The following is a 20,682-nucleotide window of genomic DNA, read 5'->3' on the forward strand; positions in this document are numbered from 1 at the left end:
CCGAGACAGGTAGAACTCCGGGGTCTTCGGGTGTTATCCCTGACACCTCTGGACGGAACCAAAAAAGTCCAGAACTCCAGTATGAGGTGGTTTTGGTGGGAGTCCATGACTAGTGACATCTTGAGCTATGTGAGGGCTTGCCCTGTTTGTGCCACCAGCAAGCCATCACACTGTAAGCCCTCAGGTCTCTTACAACCCTTGGAGGTGCCTCCTGCCCCATGGCATACTATAAGTATGGATTTTGTGACAGATTTACCCTCTGTCTCTGGTTACACTGCCATATTGGTGGTGGTGGATTTGTTCACCAAAATGGCGCATTTCATACCACTTTCAAACTTCCAACGGCAAAGGAGATGGCGGTGGTTTTTATGTCATCGGTGGTGCGGTTACATGGGTTACCCGCTGTGATAATATCAGACAGGGGTGCTCAGTTCGTTTCCCATTTTTTGACTGAACGATGCTTGATGCTCAAGACTGAGATACGATTATCCTCGGCTTACCATCCTCAGTCTGATGGTCAGACTGAGCGTACCAATCAGACGATGGAACAATACTTGAGGTGTCTGGTTGCTTCTTTGTCTTGTGATTGGGTGACTGCTATCCAGCCCACGGGACGTGTGCCAGCCATTGATGATGTGTGTGGGCGATTGAGAGATATTTGGGGTTTGGCCAGGGAAAGCTTGCTGGAGGCCAAGACAGCTATGAAGGCACAAGCAGATAAACATCGGGTTCCTGCTCCCATATACAAGAAGGGGGAATTGGTATGGCTGGAATCTCGCAACCTGCGATTGCATGGGTCACGCAAATTGCAACCCCGGTTTGTGGGCCCTTTTCCAATAATCCAAATCATTAATCCGGTGGCGATGAAGCTCGGGTTACCACGGGACTACGGGGTACATCCTGTATTTCATACATCATTGCTAAAACCTTAAATACCCTCGGCTCAGGTGTTGCCTCCTCCTCCGCCTGTGGTTATTGATGGGCAAGTGGAATTTGAGGGTCAGGCTATCCTGGATTCCAAGCGGGTCAGGGGTCGCCTTTTCTACTTGGTGGATTGGAAAGGGTATAAACAGGAGGATAGGACTTGGGAACCAGCCGGGGGGGTACATGCACCACGTTTAGTTCGACTGTTTCACAGACAGCACCCCTTGAAACCCCGTCTAGTGGGGAGGATCAGCGGGGGGGCGGGGTACTGTTAGGGTTCAGGGTTAGTCCCTTTTTAGTGACCATGCCTTGACATCACATGACTTGTGGCAAGTAGGATAAATGTATGGTCCTACCTTTCCTTCAATGCTTGATATTGCCATTTGTTCGGATTCCTGTATCCTGGCTGTTGGTTGTTGTCTGCCCCCTTTCCCCCCCTTTAGTTAGTGAGTATCGGGTCCCGGGGTTTCCCTTTCCTTCCCTTGTTTGCCTTTTCCCTGCGTGTGTCTGGGTGCTGGGTGTTCGGGGGCTCCCGTTCACCGTCATAATCCTAGACCTTTCTGCCCTTGTATAGAGGAGTGTTTTTGATAACGCAAGGAGTAAAGGAAGCGTTCCTTCGTTTCAGCGCGCCTTTGTTTAGACGCCGCTTTGCTTCGTTGTAGGCGGTAGTGACGTTTTCGGTCACTCCGCGAAGGCTTTGCTGTTGAACACCGGGATTTCCTGTATTCCCAAGTTGTATTTACCTGTCCCAGCCCCTTAGTCAAACCTGCTAACAACAAAGGTTTTTTTTTCTGGCAATTGTACCATTCATTGCAAGTCCTTTTTTCCCCTCGTTGTTTCTTTCTTACGGACACTGACAAAAGTGCTCCCAACTGTTTACCTGCTATAAGAAACTTTACGGCAGATTCCAGTGTGCCACATTTTTTGTACTCTATACCTTTACGAAGCAAAGCCTGCGCTTCACACTGGTAAGAGGGTTGTGTCTGTTTGGCAAGGCATGGTCATTGGGTATTGGGGTTGGGATTTGTTTGTGTGGAACATGGATACATAAAGGGTTTGTTTCTTTCCCTGTTGTACATAGGTGCAGCAGCGTAAAGGAAGGAGGGAGCAGTGTCCTACGATTACACAAGGGTGGCAGACTTGGTGTCTCCTCAATAATACCACCCTCTTTTCAGGTTCATTGGTGCACTCATAGTGGTTGTCCTGTGAGTGCCCAGTGGGCAGGGGAAAGGGACTGGTGCATGCTACTTTCCTGCAGTGCTCGGGCTGGTCGGAATCCAACATGCAGCACGTTTCACAGTGAGCCCTTCCTCTGTTGGCAGACGTCACACTTCAAGATGAAGTTCTTTGTCTATGTTAGTATTCCTGGCCACCAATTGCATTTTTCAGTAAAATAACTGCTGTGTTAACTAAGCATGGGCGAAATTTGCGAATTTGCGATTCGGAAATTCGCTCGAAAGCGAACTCGCAATTCGCAAAATTCGCGAATTCGTGCGAATTTGCTGTTTTTGCCTGTACGCAAGGGTTTTGTACAAGTTCGGGAACGCAAACTTACTTGTGTGGTCATAACGGTCGCGACCATGTTGTTTCTACGTGTCCCGCCTGTTTGCGACCATGTGGTTCATCGCGGCCACCCTCCGGTTCATCACTGCCACCCTCTGGTTCATCACTGCTATCCTCTGGTTCATCTCCTTGTGGTTCACCACTGCCACCCTCTGGTTCATCACTGCCACCCTCTGGTTCATTACTGACACCCTCTGGTTCATTACTGACACCCTCTGGTTCGCCACTGCCACTCTCTGGATCATCACTGCCACCCTCTGGTTCAACACTGCCACCCTCTGGTTCACCACTGCCACCCTCTGGTTCAAGGCTTCCACCCTCTGGTTGATCACTGCCACCCTCTGGTTCATCCCTGCCACCCTCTGGTTCATTACAGCACCCTCTGGTTCACAAGTGCCACCCTCTGGATCATGACTGTCCCCCTCTGGTTCATCACTGCCAACCTCTGGTTCATCACTGCCACCCTCTGGTTCATCACAGCACCCTCTGGTTCACCAGTGCAACCCTCTGGTTCATCACTGCCACCATCTGGTTTGCCACTGCCACCCTCTGGATCATCCCTGCCACCCTCTGGTTCATCACTGCCACCCTCTGGTTTTCCACTGCCACCCTCTGGATCATCACTGTCCCCCTCTGGTTCACCACTGCCACCCTCTGGTTCATCACTGCTATCCTCTGGTTCATAACCTTGTGGTTCACCACTGCCACCCTCTGGTTCATCACTGCCACCCTCTGGTTCATCACTGTCACCCTCTGGTTCATCACTGCCACCCTCTGGATCATCACTGCCACCCTCTTCTTCACCAGTGCCACCCTCTGGTTCATCACTGCCACCCTCTGGTTCACCACTGCCACCCTCTGGTTCAAGGCTTCCACCCTCTGGTTGATCACTGCCACCCTCTGGTTCATCCCTGCCACCCTCTGGTTCATCACAGCACCCTCTGGTTCACAAGTGCCACCCTCTGGATCATGACTGTCCCCCTCTGGTTCATCACTGCCACCCTCTGGTTCATCACAGCACCCTCTGGTTCACCAGTGCCACCCTCTTGTTCATTACTGCCACCCTCTGGTTTACCACTGACACCCTCTGGTTCACCCCTGTCACCCTCAGGTTCAGCACTCACCCCTGCCACCCTCTGGTTCATCACAGCACCCTCTGGTTCACCCCTGCTGCCACCATCTGGTTCAGCACTCAGCACTGCCACCCTCTGGTTCATCCCTGCCACCCTCTGGTTCATCCCTGCCACCCTCTGGTTCAGCACTGCTACCCTCTGGTTCATCACAGCACACTCTGGTTCACCACTTTAGATTATGGTGGGAAAGCACACCTGCCCAGCCTCAACTGAGATGAATTAATTTGGGGCTGGTTAATGTGTCACTGAATTTGAGCTTCAAGTTTGGCACCTGCTTCCTTAGCTGTAAGTGCTTCCTGTTGCAGTTTACTTTTTTTTAAAGGAGCATTGTGCCATACTTGTAACTATTCTCTAACCCTGCTTTGAGGGTCAGAGCAGGGTCAGAGAATAGTTGCAAGTAGGCAACTGAACTCTGGAGGGGCCCCTCAGGAAGCAATACAGGGAATGGTTACAAATTAGCTTGAACCTTTGCACCTGCTAAGTGCTTTCAGTTTTCCAAAATTCGTTTTTCTGCCATTTCGCGAGATTCGCGGGGCACGTATTTGTGCGAAATCGAACTTGCAATCCGAGAATTCATGCGAATTTGCGGATTTCTTTTTTTTGCGCGTTCGCGTGGTTTTTTTCTGATTTGCGGGCCGCTTGCAGCGCACCGACCCCGAAGTTGCCCATGCAGTCGTGTATGGGCGTGGCCATCTTGTTTGCGCGACGTGTTTCCGTTTCCGGCCGCTAGTTGCATGCTCGCGTCGTATGCAGCGCGCGATTACGTATTCACGGGCGTTTTTGCGTGCTCGCAATGGAAATATCGCGCAAACTTACCCACGCGGTCCTCAATGGGAACCGCCATCTTGTTTTTCATTCATTGCTATGGCTCTGTGCATGCTTTCTAATCCTCCTTATATCTGTGCAATCCTGTGTTTCTTTGGACTTTTTTTGATATTTTCTACTCTATATCTATACCTTTTTTTTCTAGATCTATATTTTGTGTTTTTTTCAACTTTTTGTTACTTTTAAAGCTACTTTAAAAAAAAAATTACTTTACTTTTTCCCTATTTTTTCCTTTTTTTTTTCTTCCTGCTGTACAGGACCATGGCAAAGGGAGCCGGGAAGGATAAGGGGAAGGGTCCCGCACGCCGTACCCGGCTCCCATGCGGGCGATTGCGGGGGGAGAACGTCACAGTCCGGGAGATCTTTAGCACGGAGGAGGTGGCTGCACTGGTTTTTTATGTCCAGCGCCGCCTCCCCAAGACCATCGCGGCAGGCGGCAAGATCGCTGGCGGGTACAGGCTCTGGGAGTGTCGGAAGCGGTGGGAGAAGGTCTGCCGGGCCATGTATCAACACTCTCGGGTCTGGTGCACCTACAACCAGGGCTTGGTGAGTAGTAGTAGCTATTTAATCACTACTCTGTTTTCTCCTGCTCTATGTGTTATCATATTGCACATTTTTTGTTTGTTTCCGAAGGGCAATAATGCTGCCGATTACATTGTAGGTAAATTATGTTTCAAAATGTTCTGTGATTGCATTTCAGGTGCACTGCTCTCCTACTCAGTGGCGGTGCTACTATGCTTATTTGTTTTCGATTTTTTGTGTTCATTTCATTGGCCTGAGTAATTATGTAGGAGTGTACTTTACAGAACTGCGTAATGCTAGACACCAAGGGGCAGATTTACAATTACTGGCGCATCCCTGCAAATTAGCAAGGATGCGCCAGTAATTGTGCGCCACGCCTCCACCACCTATGGTGCGCCGCATTTACAATGCGGCGCACCATGGGGCAAAAACGGCACGGAAGCGTCACGCATCTGTGCCCTAAAGTCAGCGCATTGCTGGAGTTGCGTCGCCCCAATGCTGCGTCAAGCCGTACGTCTGCTTCAAGCAGCCGCATGGTTTAGAGTGACGCAGCATTGTCCTAAAAGTGACTGAGTGAAATCTTGTAGATTTTACTCAGCCACTTTTAGGATGCGTTCCTGCGCAGGAACGCCCTCCCTTGCGCCGGAACGCCCCCTGATGGCGCAGGGCTTTACAACGTGATGCATCTCCCAGATGCGTCATGTTGTTAATATACCCCGCACCAGGGCGCCTCTTTTGCGCTGCCGCTGCGTCACAAAAGTCACCCACGACGGAGCAAAAGAATCGCAAGGGACTTGTAAATCTGCCCCTAGAGACTCAAATCCAGTCCTTCCTTTGTACACCTGCCACTAATAAGAGTGGTGGTGGATTGATAGTTTGAGTATTTTAATGACTGGTTATGTATTAGGAAACTTAAGGGCATATTACCAAGCAATAGCGATAATTATCGCTATTGCTTGGTTAGCGGGAAAAAAATATCGCCGAGCACCGAGGATTTTTACCGCTGAGATACCTTGATATTATCAAGGTTTATTTCAAAAGCGGGAAAAATCCTGCGAAATGCATGAATATCGCTGAAAAATCAGCGATATTCATGCATTATCGTGACAATGCTCTTAGCCATGTTATCCACCTTCCATTGGATAACAAGGCTAAGAACTGCTTTTAGCAGGCGATAGCTTTTGGAGATATTCGCGCTTAGCGCGAATATTTCCAAAAGTTGTTAATAGGAGTTAGAGATGTTAGCAACTGTTTTCAGTCGCTAACATCTTGGCACGCCCACTTTGCATGTCATTAGCGATAATTATCGCTGACATGCAAAGTGGCCCCTAAATGCCCGCTATCGCCTACAAGCTGTCGCTAACTGGTGTTAGCGACAGCTTGGTAATAGGGCAATAAAATTATCGGCGCAATAGCGAGAAAAAGTCCAGCTAATGCGGCGATAATGCCCTTGGTAATATGCCCCTTACTTTTTAGTGTTCTCACTGGTCTGCAATCACCATAGACTTTGTCTGTCACTTCGCGTGCTGCCTGCCAGTCCTAGTCGAACCTTTTTGTAGTTGGTTTAGTGAGTTACATAACTTTCGAAGTCGACGGTCCGCAAATCCAGCAATACTAATATCCTAGTAGACCACACCAGATAGGTCAATAAATGTAGTGCAATTGGTATCTATTTGTTATTTCCCCGAAATAATTTGTTATTGTTCTTTTGAAATGTTTGATTTGGTTGACAACAATCATCCATGTTTGGGTTTTTCTTTCATGTTGTACATCAGCTCCCCCCAGGGGCAAGAGGACAGAGGAGGAGGAGGTAGCGGCGCCTGCGGATGAGGACCAAGAAGGCCAGGATAGGTCCGGCGAGGGCTCCTCTGCTGGCCCCAGTAAGTTTTCATGTTAATATTAATAATTATACTTCCATACCTTTTAGATTACCTATTTTTAACTAACGTTCCTCATTCGATTTTTCCTACATCGTCTTTGATCTTCTTGTAGACTGTTTCTAAATTCTTATCCTGCCTCTACTATGACTCCCTGTGGTACTGCTAGATTATTATTATTAGTCTGTCTGTGTAGCTAACTAAGCTTGCACAGTTGGCAAAAGGTGTTAAACGAAACTCCCATTCTATTCATCAATAGCTCTATGCACTGAGTGCAGTCCTCTGGGTTGTTCATAATGTCTTTTGAAGTCTTCTAAATGTTTATGCTTTGACAATTCCCAACAAGAAACTGTCAATGACCACCAAGAAAGAATAAGATGCTAGTTTACTTTTTGATTGGATAGGAGGACAATCCATACTACTATTGTTGCAGGGACAATTCTTCACAAACAGAACTATGGATACTAAATAGTGCATTGTTTATCAATTTATAATAGGCGCAGTTAGTCTTTCCACATACCTCAGTCATAACAGAATTTGAACCCCCCATCTCCACACTGACTAGCTAGTGTGACAGAGTCATTTAGCTCCCTAATTCATCGATGATTAATCCCCAATGATGATTATCCAACCCAGGACATAAGACTACGGAGTCAGAGTCCAGAACTGTCAGAGCCACGGACTCATGCTTGCAAATTGCAAACCCTTTCGCTCACTCACTCATGACTAAAAACCACAGAGTCTATGTAAGTTTTAAAGCTTTATTAAAAGTAAAAACATTTATTAAAATCAAGTTCATCATACAACATAAACGGTGGATTGAAAATGGAAAAAGTGCTTAGTGATTTCACACATTAATTGTGGCCGAACCCTCACCTGGTTGGAACTTCAAATCTTCTTTGTGGTGCTGAATCGTTGCTGACTCCGTCCTAGTGATGATGATCTGATGTTGCTCTTGTTCTTAGAAGGGAAGCTTCTGTTTGTTGTGAGAAAAACGGTGCATGTTAAAAAGCAAGCATTCATCAGTTGTGCCAAAAACTGTAGCAAGACAAGCAACACCCTTCCCTGAAAAAAAGTGTAATTTTTAGTTTTGACTAGACAGTCACAAATTATTACATTTCTTTGTGTAGTCGTAGTGACATTTTTTCATTCCTAGACAAAATAGTAGGGAGTGGTGTATATGGCATCTAAGAATCTGAAATGTATTTTCTAGGCGGAACATTGGCAGAACCATCCACCGGTGCCAGGGCCAGTGCAGAGGTGGGCACTCCTGGGGCGGAGGCGGTGCAACAGCCAGCGTAAGCTGCTGTGGGGGATGCCACGGTAGTGGCGGACAGTGGTAAGCTATTATATTCCTTACTTATTGAGATAGCAGACTGCAGAGTGTTGTATTGTACAGTACATGTATACTATACTGTTAAGAAGACTTACAAATTTAGAACTAAGTTTTTATTAACCAGGTAGTAGCCTCCTCTAAATTGACTTCAACTGTGAAAGTTTTTTCGAGAATCCAAGTCAGATCAGAGATGAACTTAATGGATGGGATGAACGAAAAGGGAAAGAAGGGTGTAAGTAAGTGTGGAAGCACGAGCGGGTTAAAAAGTAATGATGACTGGCAAAGAATGATACGTGTTTTTGAATGCTGCCCGAGGTGGCTGGGAATATGATGCATGGCCGGTTGAAGGATGAAGCAAGGATGGGTGGAAGGAGAAAGGAAAGAGGACTGCCTGGGTGGGTGAAACAGAAACTGTATGTGTGCGCAATAGATCCTTTGGTTGAAATTCAAATGCAAGTCAAGCACGGATGCATGGCTTGCGGTTTCCAAAATAAAATGAAAAAGTTGTTTTCCCATGAGAAAAAGTTAGGTGTGTCCACTTGAGACATTAAGAATGATTGGCATTTACTTTGAATGGATGGATGCCTGGATCATGGTACTATCTGACTCATAGATAGCATATGTGTATGTAGAGAGAGTAGACGTCATGGATGAACTAAGTGTACTTTGAAGAGCATGTAACACCGCACCCACACGTCCGTTCCATTATAGGAAAGGCAAGAAAAAGAAGTTGTCATTTTTCCTAATACTACCATGAATAGTAGCAGTACTTTGTTTTGCTAGCACAGCATATATCCGGCGATTACGGGGGCCACTCACTTCCTCTGTTAATAATTTTAGTACAACTCTGTCATTCATGTGTGGCCTATCAGTGTTCACTCAATAAAAAAGAAATCACCTAAAGTCATCCCATATGTAATCAAATACATATCCTGTGAAGGGATAGATAATCATATTATTTATCTTCTTTATTTTCCTTTTCTAGTAGTCATTGGCACTGTAGGGTGAAAATTAAATTAATTAAGCAGTAGTCCTTGTAACAGAGTATTCTCAGTGCCACCCGTAATAGAAAAGTAAGAGCTTCACCACCTGCATGTACTGGACTGGTACAGTAACGCAAGCCCGTGTCATCATGGCGTGCGTCTGTTTTTTCTGTTTTTCTCGGGTGCAAGTTGACTCCGCTGGCATTATGCCGGCTTCCAGAAGTTTACGTACCAATTTCGCTAAACAAGAGAGAAGAAGAAGAATAAGACTGGTGTACTGTCATAGTCGACTCTAATGTAGTGAGTCCATAGTGCTCATAGAATTGATTCCTGAAACTCCCACTAATGTTAGAGCAAGGCTGAAGAAGTGGGAGGTTAGATAGATACAGGCCACAAATGCTATGTACTATGCTTGCAAGTTGCTAGTTCTACCGTGACACAACTTTCTGCTGAATTATTTTGTGTTAATCTTAAAGAGCATTGGTTACAGACTATGTTTTTCTTTCTTCATGTAGATGCTCCTTCCAAACTGTCACGGAAGGAGCTGGCTAGACGGGCCCAGCAAAGGAAACTGGAGGCGACTGTCGCCGAATATCGGCTGCTGGTGGCCCAGGAGGAGGAGGAAACGCTGTCGCAGACCACCACAACATCTACAGGGACAGCTGCATCCTCCTCCGTGCTCCCTGGATCAGCCAGTCAGCGCAGGCCCTCCAGCGGTACGGAGCCGTGGTATCGCAGCCACCCGCCACCGCCAAGAAGCCAAAAAATCAGCTGCCCCCCACAGCAGGTGCAAGGCACGCGTGCACCGTCTAACACTCAGGGTGTCCTTCCTTGAGCAGGAGCAGAAGAAGCTGGGAAACCTGTTCAAGAACCTCCGCAAGGAGCATGACCACCTGGCCCAGAAAGTACGCCGCCGGCGGCATTAGAGAAGGAGAGACTGTCCCTTGCCCCTTTTTTAAAGACTTTTGGGGGGTGAGAATTGGGAGTTGGGGTTTTTGGACTTTGGGGACTTTTTATTTCATGGACATTCTTTGGGGTTAGGGAGTGGGGTGGGTCGGGTCTTGCGGGATAGTTTATTTTTGTTAGGGATATAAATAATTATTACTTTCAACTTAAACATAGCACATGTGTTTTTACAGCAGTTGAGGCTGGAGGGGGGGGGGGTTAACTGTAAGTTTGTTTTCCGGAAACTTAAGTGGCTTCTTGATTCAAATTGTGTAAGTAATTGCCCAAATGTTTACAAAAGTAAGTGCCTCTCACAGAGTTAGTGAATTCAATTGTCCTAGGACTTTACTAGTACTACTGCCAGTCTCTCATACTACTCCATTATTCTTGCTCCCCCCAAAGGCTTATTTTACCTGTAATCCGTGTTTGAAATTAGGGCTAGGCCCAGGGCTGGCTGCATGGCAAATGGCGATTAAGGTTGGCAATCCTTGGCGGTTGAAATGGCATAATTGCGGTGGTACTAGTGGTGGTACACAGTGGCAGTTGCAGCATATGAAAAAAAAGAAAATGAAACCTTGATTGGCCTTAGCTGAGCATTAGAACGGTACGATAGATACTATAGCACGTGACAGTACACTAGAACAGTGCCAAAATGTAGCCTTACAAATGCCAAAGTATTGAAAGTATAACTACTACTTGCGTGGAATTTGACATTGGCTACTACTATAAGAAATAGTACTGAAGGTGAAGGACACAGCAGCGTAATCATTTGCCACCTGTAGGAGGAGGATGTTCTTCATGATCAATCCATTTCACGGCGCCCATGAAAATCTGCTTTTATTTGCCAATAGTCATGGGTCTGTGTCAAGCTGACTAAGATTATATCCTTCGATTCCTTCACCAGCCTTGAAATGTAATTAATTTTCAGTTGCTATGACCTTATCCTCCCCAGCAAGTGTTGGAATTATTGCTGTCATTTACTCACACATCAATGAAAACCGCACAGCCCGGGGGAAGAGGGTTAGGGTTTGGAAATTGGATGGGAATGGGTTTCTTTGGGAAAGTTTTTTGTGAGAGAGGAAAAAAAAACACAGCATGGACAAACAACAAATGAAGATAAAAAAATCTTTGGATACGAAGATATCCATACAGGGGCATAAAGGAAGTGCTTGCACTTCTGCAGGTATGAAGTTGATTGCTACATGGATGGTTAGGTTACTTTAACTAAGTAGAACTTTCTAATGAATGAAAGAATACGACAAATCTTTGGATACGAAGATATCCATACAGGGGCATAAAGGAAGTGCTTGCTCTTCTGCAGGTATGAAGTTGATTGCCACATGAATGGTTAGGTTACTTTAACTAAGTAAACTTTCTAATGAATGAAAGAATATGACAGTACAGGGCTGCAGTAATTATGCGTTTTCACTTGCCTATCTCTGCACTCGGAGAAACACTTTGTTCATTAAATTAGTTTGAAAAATAGCAAGTATACAATGGCTGGAGGGATGAATTTAGAAGCAGAAAGCAATGAAATGCCGTGTCACACTCAAAGAAGTTCACAGCAATAACATTACTTAAAAGATAAGTAGAAATGAATGGACACTGTTACTGTATGTTGTTGTACTTGTCCTGTTGAATTTGGTAAGTTGCATGCATCAGGCCATTCCTCTTATTTACTGTACTCCTCCGTTCCATCTGACGCTCCGTCGATCAATGTTGGTGACCAGAAGACACCCTATCCACTGCCTGCCTGGCGGATGCTGAATTGCGGGTCGCTAATGTGAAGCCTGACTTCATCCTTTCTTCCATTGCACAGGGTGAAAGCCGCCCTGTAAATGTTGATGGAAAAACAGGAAGTGATATTAAAACACCAGTGAGAAAAAAATATAAGGTACGTACGCTGTGTAGTGCAAAAAGTCACACTTTCAGTTTCAGAATCAACAGTACAATAGTTTTGAAAGGGCGTACTCTGAGTCTCCTTTTGAAGGATAAATAAGTATGGGCGAATTTTGCGGATCTTTCCCCTCAAGTTAGGTGTAGTGTAAACTAAGATTTTAGAACAAAATTAGACCTTCCCAGCAGTGCTCCCAGACCCTTAAATACAGACGCTAAAATGTAGAATACCCCCAATCAGACCCCAAAAACGTGTGATACTGCTACCTGTCTAAGGCCTAGTGGAAAATGGTGACAAAACGTTCTTTGAAAGTAAAGTAGGCCCAAATCGGAAATCCCACCATGGATGTTCTTCAAACTACTTGCAACTAAAATTAGACATTTCTCGACAAGTGGTCCACCAAGAGTAGACCCCAGAACCCAGTTGGCAAAATCTCGAACACCCCAAACACATGCAATACTGCTAACCCTAACTAGCCCTAAGTTAAAAATAGTGTCAAACGCTTTCTTCAACTAGGCCATAACTCCCCTTTGCCACCATGGATTTGCTTCAAACCTCTTGCAATCAAAAGTATCCAGACACAGCGTTTCTCCCAGACCCCAAAACCCACCCCCAAACACCAGGAACCCCCCAAACAGCACCCCAAAGACAAGCAAGTGGGCAAAAACACAAAAACTTTTTCACCTCTGATTTTCTCCAAAACACTTTTATCCGGTATTAGACATTCCCAGCAATGCCCTCAGACCCGTCAACCCAGGCGGAAACAAGTAGAAGACCCCCAAACAGCCAAAAAGCAAAAATACAAAAATGGGGACTTAGAAATTTTGAGACAAATTTCCAAAATCACTCAACGCGCGTTCTGCAGCTAGGCCCTAACTCCCCTTTGCCACCATGGATTTGCTTCAAACCTCTTGCAATCAAAAGTATCCATACCCAGCGTTGCTCCAAGACCCCAACACCCACCCCCAAACAACAAGAACCCCTCCAAACAGCACCCCAAAGACAAGCAAGTGAGCAAAAACGCAAACTCTTTTTCACCTCTGATTTTCTCCAAAACACTTTTATCCGGTATTAGACATTCCCAGCAATGCCCTCAGACCCGTCAACCCAGGCGGAAACAAGTAGAAGACCCCCAAACAGCCAAAAAGCAAAAATACAAAAATGGGGACTTAGAAATTTTTTGGCAAATTTCCAAAATCACTCCACGCGCGCTCTGCAGCTAGGCCCTAACTCCCCTTTGCCACCAAGGATTTGCTTCAAACCTCTTGCAATCAAAAGTATCCATACCCAGCGTTGCTCCCAGACCCCAAAACCCATCCCAAACACCAGGAACCCCCCCAAACAGCACCCCAAAGACAAGCAAGTGAGCAAAAACGCAAAAACTTTTTCACCTCCGATTTTCTCCAGAACACTTTTATCCGATATTACACATTCCCAGCAATGCCCCCAGACCCGTAAACCCAGGCGGAAACGAGTAGAAGACCCCAAAGAGCCAAAAAGCAAAAATCCAAAAATGGGGACTTAGAAATTTTTAGGCAAATTTCCAAAATCACTCCATGCGCGCTCTGCAGCCAGGCCCTAACTCCCCTTTGCCACTATGGATTTGCTTCAAACCTCTTGCAATCAAAAGCATCCATACCCAGAGTTGCTCCCAGACCCCCAAACACCAGGAACCCCCCCAAACAGCACCCCAAAGACAAGCAAGTGAGCAAAAACGCAAAACGTTTTTCACCTCCGATTTTCTCCAAAACACTTTCATCAGGTATTAGACATTTCCAGCAATGCCTCCAGACCCGTCAACCCAGGGGGAAACAAGTAGAAGACCCCCAAACCGCCAAAAAGTAAAAATACAAAAATGGGGACTTAGAAATTTTTAGGCACATTTCCAAAATAACTCCACCGCGCTCTGCAGCTAGGCCCTAACTCCCCTTTGCCACCATGGATTTGCTTAAAACCTCTTGCAATCAAAAGTATCCATACCCAGTGTTGCTCTCAGACCCCAAAACCCACCCCCAAACACCAGGAACCCCCCAAACAGCACCCCAAAGACAAGCAAGTGAGCAAAAACGCAAAAACGTTTTCACCTCCGATTTTCTCCAAAACACTTTTATCCGGTATTAGACATTCCCAGCAATGCCCCCAGACCGGTCAACCCAGGCGGAAACAAGTAGAAGACCCCCAAACAGCCAAAAAGAAAAAATACAAAAATGGGGACTTAGACATTTTTAGCCAAATTGCCAAATTTCCAAAATCACTCCATGCACGCTCTGCAGCTAGGCCCTAACTCCCCTTTGCCACCATGGATTTACTTCAAACCTCTTGCAATCAAAAGTATCCATACCCAGCGTTGCTCCCAGACCCCAAACCCACCTCCAAACACCAGGAACCCCCCAAACAGCAGCCCAAAGACAAGCAAGTGAGCAAAAATGCAAAAACTTTTTCAGCTCCGATTTTTTCCAAAACACTGTTATCCGGTATTAGACATTCCCAGCAATGCCCCCAGACCCATCAACCCAGGCGGAAACAAGTAGAAGACCCCCAAACAGCCAAAAAGAAAAAATACAAAAATGGGGACCTAGAAATTTTTAGGCAAATTTCCAAAATCACTCCACGCGCGCTCTGCAGCTAGGCCCTAACTCCCCTTTGTCACTATGGATTTGTTTCAAACCTATTGCAATCAAAAGTATCCATACCCAGCATTGCTCCCAGACCCCAAAACCCACCCCCAAACACCAGGAACCCCCCAAACGGCACAAACAGCACCCCAAAGACAAGCAAGTGAGCAAAATCGCAAAAACTTTTTCACCTCCGATTTTCTCCAAAACACTTTTATCCGGTATTAGACATTCCCAGCAAATGCCTCCAGACCTGTCAACCCAGGCGCAAACAAGTAGAAGACACACAAACAGCCAAAAAGCAAAAATACAGAAATGGGGACAGAAATTTTTAGGCAAATTTCCAAAATCACTCCACGCACGCTCTGCAGCTAGGTCCTAACTCCCCTTTGCCACCATGGATTTGCTTCAAACCTCTTGCAATCAAAAGTATCTATACCCGGTGTTGTTCCCAGACCCCAAAACCCACTCCCAAACACCAGGAACCCCCCCAGACAGCACCCCAAAGACAAGCAAGTGAGCAAAAATGCAAAACCTTTTTCACCTCCGATTTTCTCCAAAACACTTTTATCCGGTATTAGACATTTCCAGCAATGCTCCCAGACCCGTTAACCCAGGCGGAAAGAAGTAGAAGACCCCCAAACAGCCAAAAAGCAAAAATACAAAAATGGGGACCTAGAAATTTTTAGGCAAATTTCCAAAATCACTCCACGCGGGCTCTGCAGCTAGGCCCTAACTCCCCTTTGCCACCATGGATTTGCTTCAAACCTCTTGCAATCAAACGTATCCATACCCAGTGTTGCTCCCAGACCCCAAAACCCACCCGCAAACACCAGTAACCCCTCCAAACCGCACCCCAAAGACAAACAAGTGAGCAAAAACGCAAAAACTATTTCACCTCCGTTTTTTTCCAAAACACTTTTATCCGGTATTAGACATTCCCAGCAATGCCCCCAGACCCGTCAACCGAGGCGGAAACAAGTAGAAGACCCCCAAACAGCCAAAAAGCAAAAATACAAAAATGGGGATTTAGTAATTTTTAGGTACATTTCCAAAATAACTCCACCTGCGCTCTGCAGCTAGGCTCTAACTCCCCTTTTCCACCATAGATTTGCTTCAAACCTCTTGCAATCAAAAGTATTTATACCCAGCGTTGCTACCAGACCCCAAAACCCACTCCCAAACACCAGGAACCCCCCCAAACAGCACCCCAAAGACAAGCAAGTGAGCAAAAACGCAAAACCTTTTTCACCTCCGATTTTCTCCAAAACACTTTTATCCGGTATTAGACATTTCAAGCAATGCTTACAGACCCATCAACCCAGGCGGAAACAAGTAGAAGACCCCCAAACAGCCCAAAAATAAAAATCCAAAAATAGGGACTTAGAAATTTTTAGGCAAATTTCCAAAATCACTCCACGCGCGCTCTGCAGCTAGGCACTAACTCCCCTTTGCCACCATGGATTTGCTTCAAACCTCTAGCAATCAAAAGTATCCATACCCAGCGTTGCTCCCAGACCCCAAACCCCACCCCCAAACACCAGGAACTCCCCCAAACAGCACCCCAAAGACAAGCAAGTGAGCAAAAATGCAAAAACTTTTTCACCTCCGATTTTCTCCAAAACACTTTTATCCGGTATTAGACATTCCCAGCAATGCCCCCAGACCCGTCAACCCAGGCAGAAACAAGTAGAAGACCCCCAAATAGCCAAAAAGCAAAAATCCAAAAATGGGGACCTTAGAAATTTTTAGGCAAATTTCCAAAACCACTCCACGCGCGCTCTGCAGCTAGGCCCTAACTCCCCTTTGCCACTATGGATGTGCTTCAAACCTCTTGCAATCAAAAGTATCCATACCCAGCGTTGCTCCCAGACCCCAAAACCCACCCCAAACACCAGGAACCCCCCCAAACAGCACCCCAAAGACAAGCAAGTGAGCAAAAACGCAAAAACTTTTTCACCTCCGATTGTCTCCGAAATACTTTTATCTGGTGTTAGACATACCCAGCAATGCCCCCAGACCCGTCAACCCAGGCGGAAACAAGTAGAAGAACCCCAAACAGCCAAAAAGCAAAAATCCAAAAATGGGGACTTGGAAATTTTTAGGCAAATTTCAAAAAATCACTCCACGCGCGCTCTGCAGCTATGCCCTAACTCCCCTTTGCCACCGTTGATTTGCTTCAAACCTCTTGCAATCAAAAGTATCCATACCCAGCGTTGCTCCCAGATCCCAAAACCCACCCCCAAACACCAGGAACCCCCCGAAACAGCACCCCAAAGACAAGCAAGTGAGCAAAAACGCAAAAACCTTTTCACCTCCGATTTTCTCCAAAACACTTTTATCCTGTATTAGACATTCCCAGCAATGCCCCCAGACCCGTCAACCCAGGCGGAAACAAGTAGAAGACCCCCAAACAGCCAAAAAGCAAAAATGCAAAAATGAGGACCTTAGAAATTTTTAGGCAAATTTCCAAAATCACTCCACTCGCGCTCTGCAGCTAGGCCCTAACTCCCCTTTGCCACTATGGGTTTGCTTCAAACCTCTTGCAATCAAACGTATCCATACCCAGTGTTGCTCCCAGACCCCAAAACCCACCCGCAAACACCAGTAACCCCTCCAAACCGCACCCCAAAGACAAACAAGTGAGGAAAAACGCAAAAACGATTTCACCTCCGTTTTTTTCCAAAACACTTTTATCCGGTATTAGACATTCCCAGCAATGCCCCCAGACCCGTCAACCGAGGCGGAAACAAGTCGAAGACCCCCAAACAGCCAAAAAGCAAAAATACAAAAATGGGGATTTAGTAATTTTTAGGTACATTTCCAAAATAACTCCACCCACGCTCTGCAGCTAGGCTCTAACTCCCCTTTTCCACACTAGATTTGCTTCAAACCTCTTGCAATCAAAAGTATCCATACCCAGCATTGTTCCCAGACCCCAAAACCCACCCCCAAACACCAGGAACCCCCTAAATAGCATCCCAAAGACAAGCAAGTGAGCAAAAACGCAAACACTTTTTCATCTCCGATTTTCTCCAAAACACTTTTATCCGGTATTAGACATTCCCAGCAATGCCCCCAGACCTGTCAACCCAGGCGGAAACAAGTAGAAGACCCCAAACAGCCAAAAAGCAAAAATCCAAAATGGGAACTTAGAAATTTTTAGGCAAATTTCCAAAATCACTCCATGTGCGCTCTGCAGCTAGGCCCTAACTCCCCTTTGCCACCATGGATTTGCTTCAAACCTCTTGCAATCAAAAGTATCCATAACCCGCGTTGCTCCCAGGCCCCCAAACCGACCTCCAAACACCAGGAACCCCCCCAAACAGTACCCCAAAGACAAGCAAGTGAGCAAAAACGCAAATACTTTTTCACCTCCGATTTTCTCCAAAACACTCTTATCCGGTATTAGACATTCCCAGCAATGCCCCCTGGCCCGTCAACCCAGACGGAAACAAGTAGAAGCCCCTCAAACAGCCAAAAAGCACAAATACAAAAATGGGGACTTAGAAATTTTTAGACAAATTTCCAAAATCACTCCACGCGCGCTCTGCAGCTAGGCCCTAACTCCCCTTTGCCACTATGGATTTGCTTCAAACCTCTTGCAATCAAAAGTATCCATACCCAGCATTGCTCCCAGACCCCAAAACCCACTCCCAAACACCAGGAACCCCCCCAAACAGCACCCCAAAGACAAGCAAGTGAGCAAAAACGCAAAACCTTTTTCACCTCCGATTTTCTCCAAAACACTTTTATCCGGTATTAGACATTCCCAGCAATGCCCCCAGACCCGTCAACCCAGGCAGAAACAAGTAGAAGACCCCCAAATAGCCAAAAAGGAAAAATCCAAAAATGGGGACTTAAAAATTTTTAGGCAAATTTCCAAAATCACTCCACGTGCGCTCTGCAGCTAGGCCCTAACTCCCCTTTGCCACTATGGATTTGCTTCAAATCTCTTGCAATCAAAAGTATCCATACCCAGCGTTGCTCCCAGACCCCAAAACCCACCACTAAACACCAGGAATACCCCCAAACAGCACCCCAAAGTCAAGCAAGTGAGCAAAAACGCAAAACCTTTTTCACCTCCGATTTTCTCCAAAACACTTTTATCCGGTATTAGACATTTCCAGCAATGCCCCCAGACCCGTCAACCCAGGCAGAAACAAGTAGAAGACCCCCAAATAGCCAAAAAGGAAAAATCCAAAAATGGGGACTTAAAAATTTTTAGGCAAATTTCCAAAATCACTCCACGTGCGCTCTGCAGCTAGGCCCTAACTCCCCTTTGCCACTATGGATTTGCTTCAAACCTCTTGCAATCAAAAGTATCCATACCCAGCGTTGCTCCCAGACCCCAAAACCCACCCCAAACACCAGGAACCCCCCCAAACAGCACCCCAAAGACAAGCAAGTGAGCAAAAACGCAAAAACTTTTTCACCTCCGATTGTCTCCGAAATACTTTTATCTGGTATTAGACATACCCAGCAATGCCCCCAGACCCGTCAACCCAGGCGGAAACAAGTAGAAGACCCCCAAACAGCCAAAAAGCAAAAATCCAAAAATGGGGACTTGGAAATTTTTAGGCAAATTTCAAAAAATCACTCCACGCGCGCTCTGCAGCTATGCCCTAACTCCCCTTTGCCACCGTTGATTTTTTTCAAACCTCTTGCAATCAAAAGTATCCATACCCAGCTTTGCTCCCAGATCCCAAAACCCACCCCCAAACACCAGGAACCATCCGAAACAGCACCCCAAAGACAAGCAAGTGAGCAAAAACGCAAAAACCTTTTCACCTCCGATTTTCTCCAAAACACTTTTATCCCGTATTAGACATTCCCAGCAATGCCCCCAGACCCGTCAACCCAGGCGGAAACAAGTAGAAGACCCCCAAACAGCCAAAAAGCAAAAATGCAAAAATGAGGACCTTAGAAATTTTTAGGCAAATTTCCAAAATCACTCCACGCGCGCTCTGCAGCTAGGCCCTAACTCCCCTTTGCCACTATGGGTTTGCTTCAAACCTCTTGCAATCAAACGTATCCATACCCAGTGTTGCTCCCAGACCCCAAAACCCACCCGCAAACACCAGTAACCCCTCCAAACCGCACCCCAAAGACAAACAAGTGAGCAAAAACGCAAAAATTATTTCACCTCCGTTTTTTTCCAAAACACTTTTATCCGGTATTAGACATTCCCAGCAATGCCCCCAGACCCGTCAACCGAGGCGGAAACAAGTAGAAGACCCCCAAACAGCCAAAAAGCAAAAATACAAAAATGGGGATTTAGTAATTTTTAGGTACATTTCCAAAATAACTCCACCCGCGCTCTGCAGCTAGGCTCTAACTCCCCTTTTCCACCATAGATTTGCTTCAAACCTCTTGCAATCAAAAGTATCCATACCCAGCATTGTTCCCAGACCCCAAAACCCACCCCCAAACACCAGGAACCCCCTAAACAGCATCCCAAAGACAAGCAAGTGAGCAAAAACGCAAACACTTTTCCATCTCCGATTTTCTCCAAAACACTTTTATCCGGTATTAGACATTCCCAGCAATGCCCCCAGACCTGTCAACCCAGGCGGAAACAAGTAGAAGACCCCCAAACAGCCCAAAAATAAAAATCCAAAAATAGGGACTTAGAAATTTTTAGGCAAATTTCCAAAATCACTCCACGTGCGCTCTGCAGCTAGGCACTAACTCCCCTTTGCCACCATGGATTTGCTTCAAACCTCTAGCAATCAAAAGTATCCATACCCAGCGTTGCTCCCAGACCCCAAACCCCACCCCCAAACACCAGGAACTCCCCCAAACAGCACCCCAAAGACAAGCAAGTGAGCAAAAATGCAAAAACTTTTTCACCTCCGATTTTCTCCAAAACACTTTTATCCGGTATTAGACATTCCCAGCAATGCCCCCAGACCCGTCAACCCAGGCAGAAACAAGTAGAAGACCCCCAAATAGCCAAAAAGCAAAAATCCAAAAATGGGGACCTTAGAAATTTTTAGGCAAATTTCCAAAACCACTCCACGCGCGCTCTGCAGCTAGGCCCTAACTCCCCTTTGCCACTA

Source organism: Lissotriton vulgaris, chromosome 3_1 (genome assembly GCF_964263255.1).
Source record: "Lissotriton vulgaris chromosome 3_1, aLisVul1.2, whole genome shotgun sequence".
Lineage (NCBI taxonomy): Eukaryota > Metazoa > Chordata > Amphibia > Caudata > Salamandridae > Lissotriton > Lissotriton vulgaris.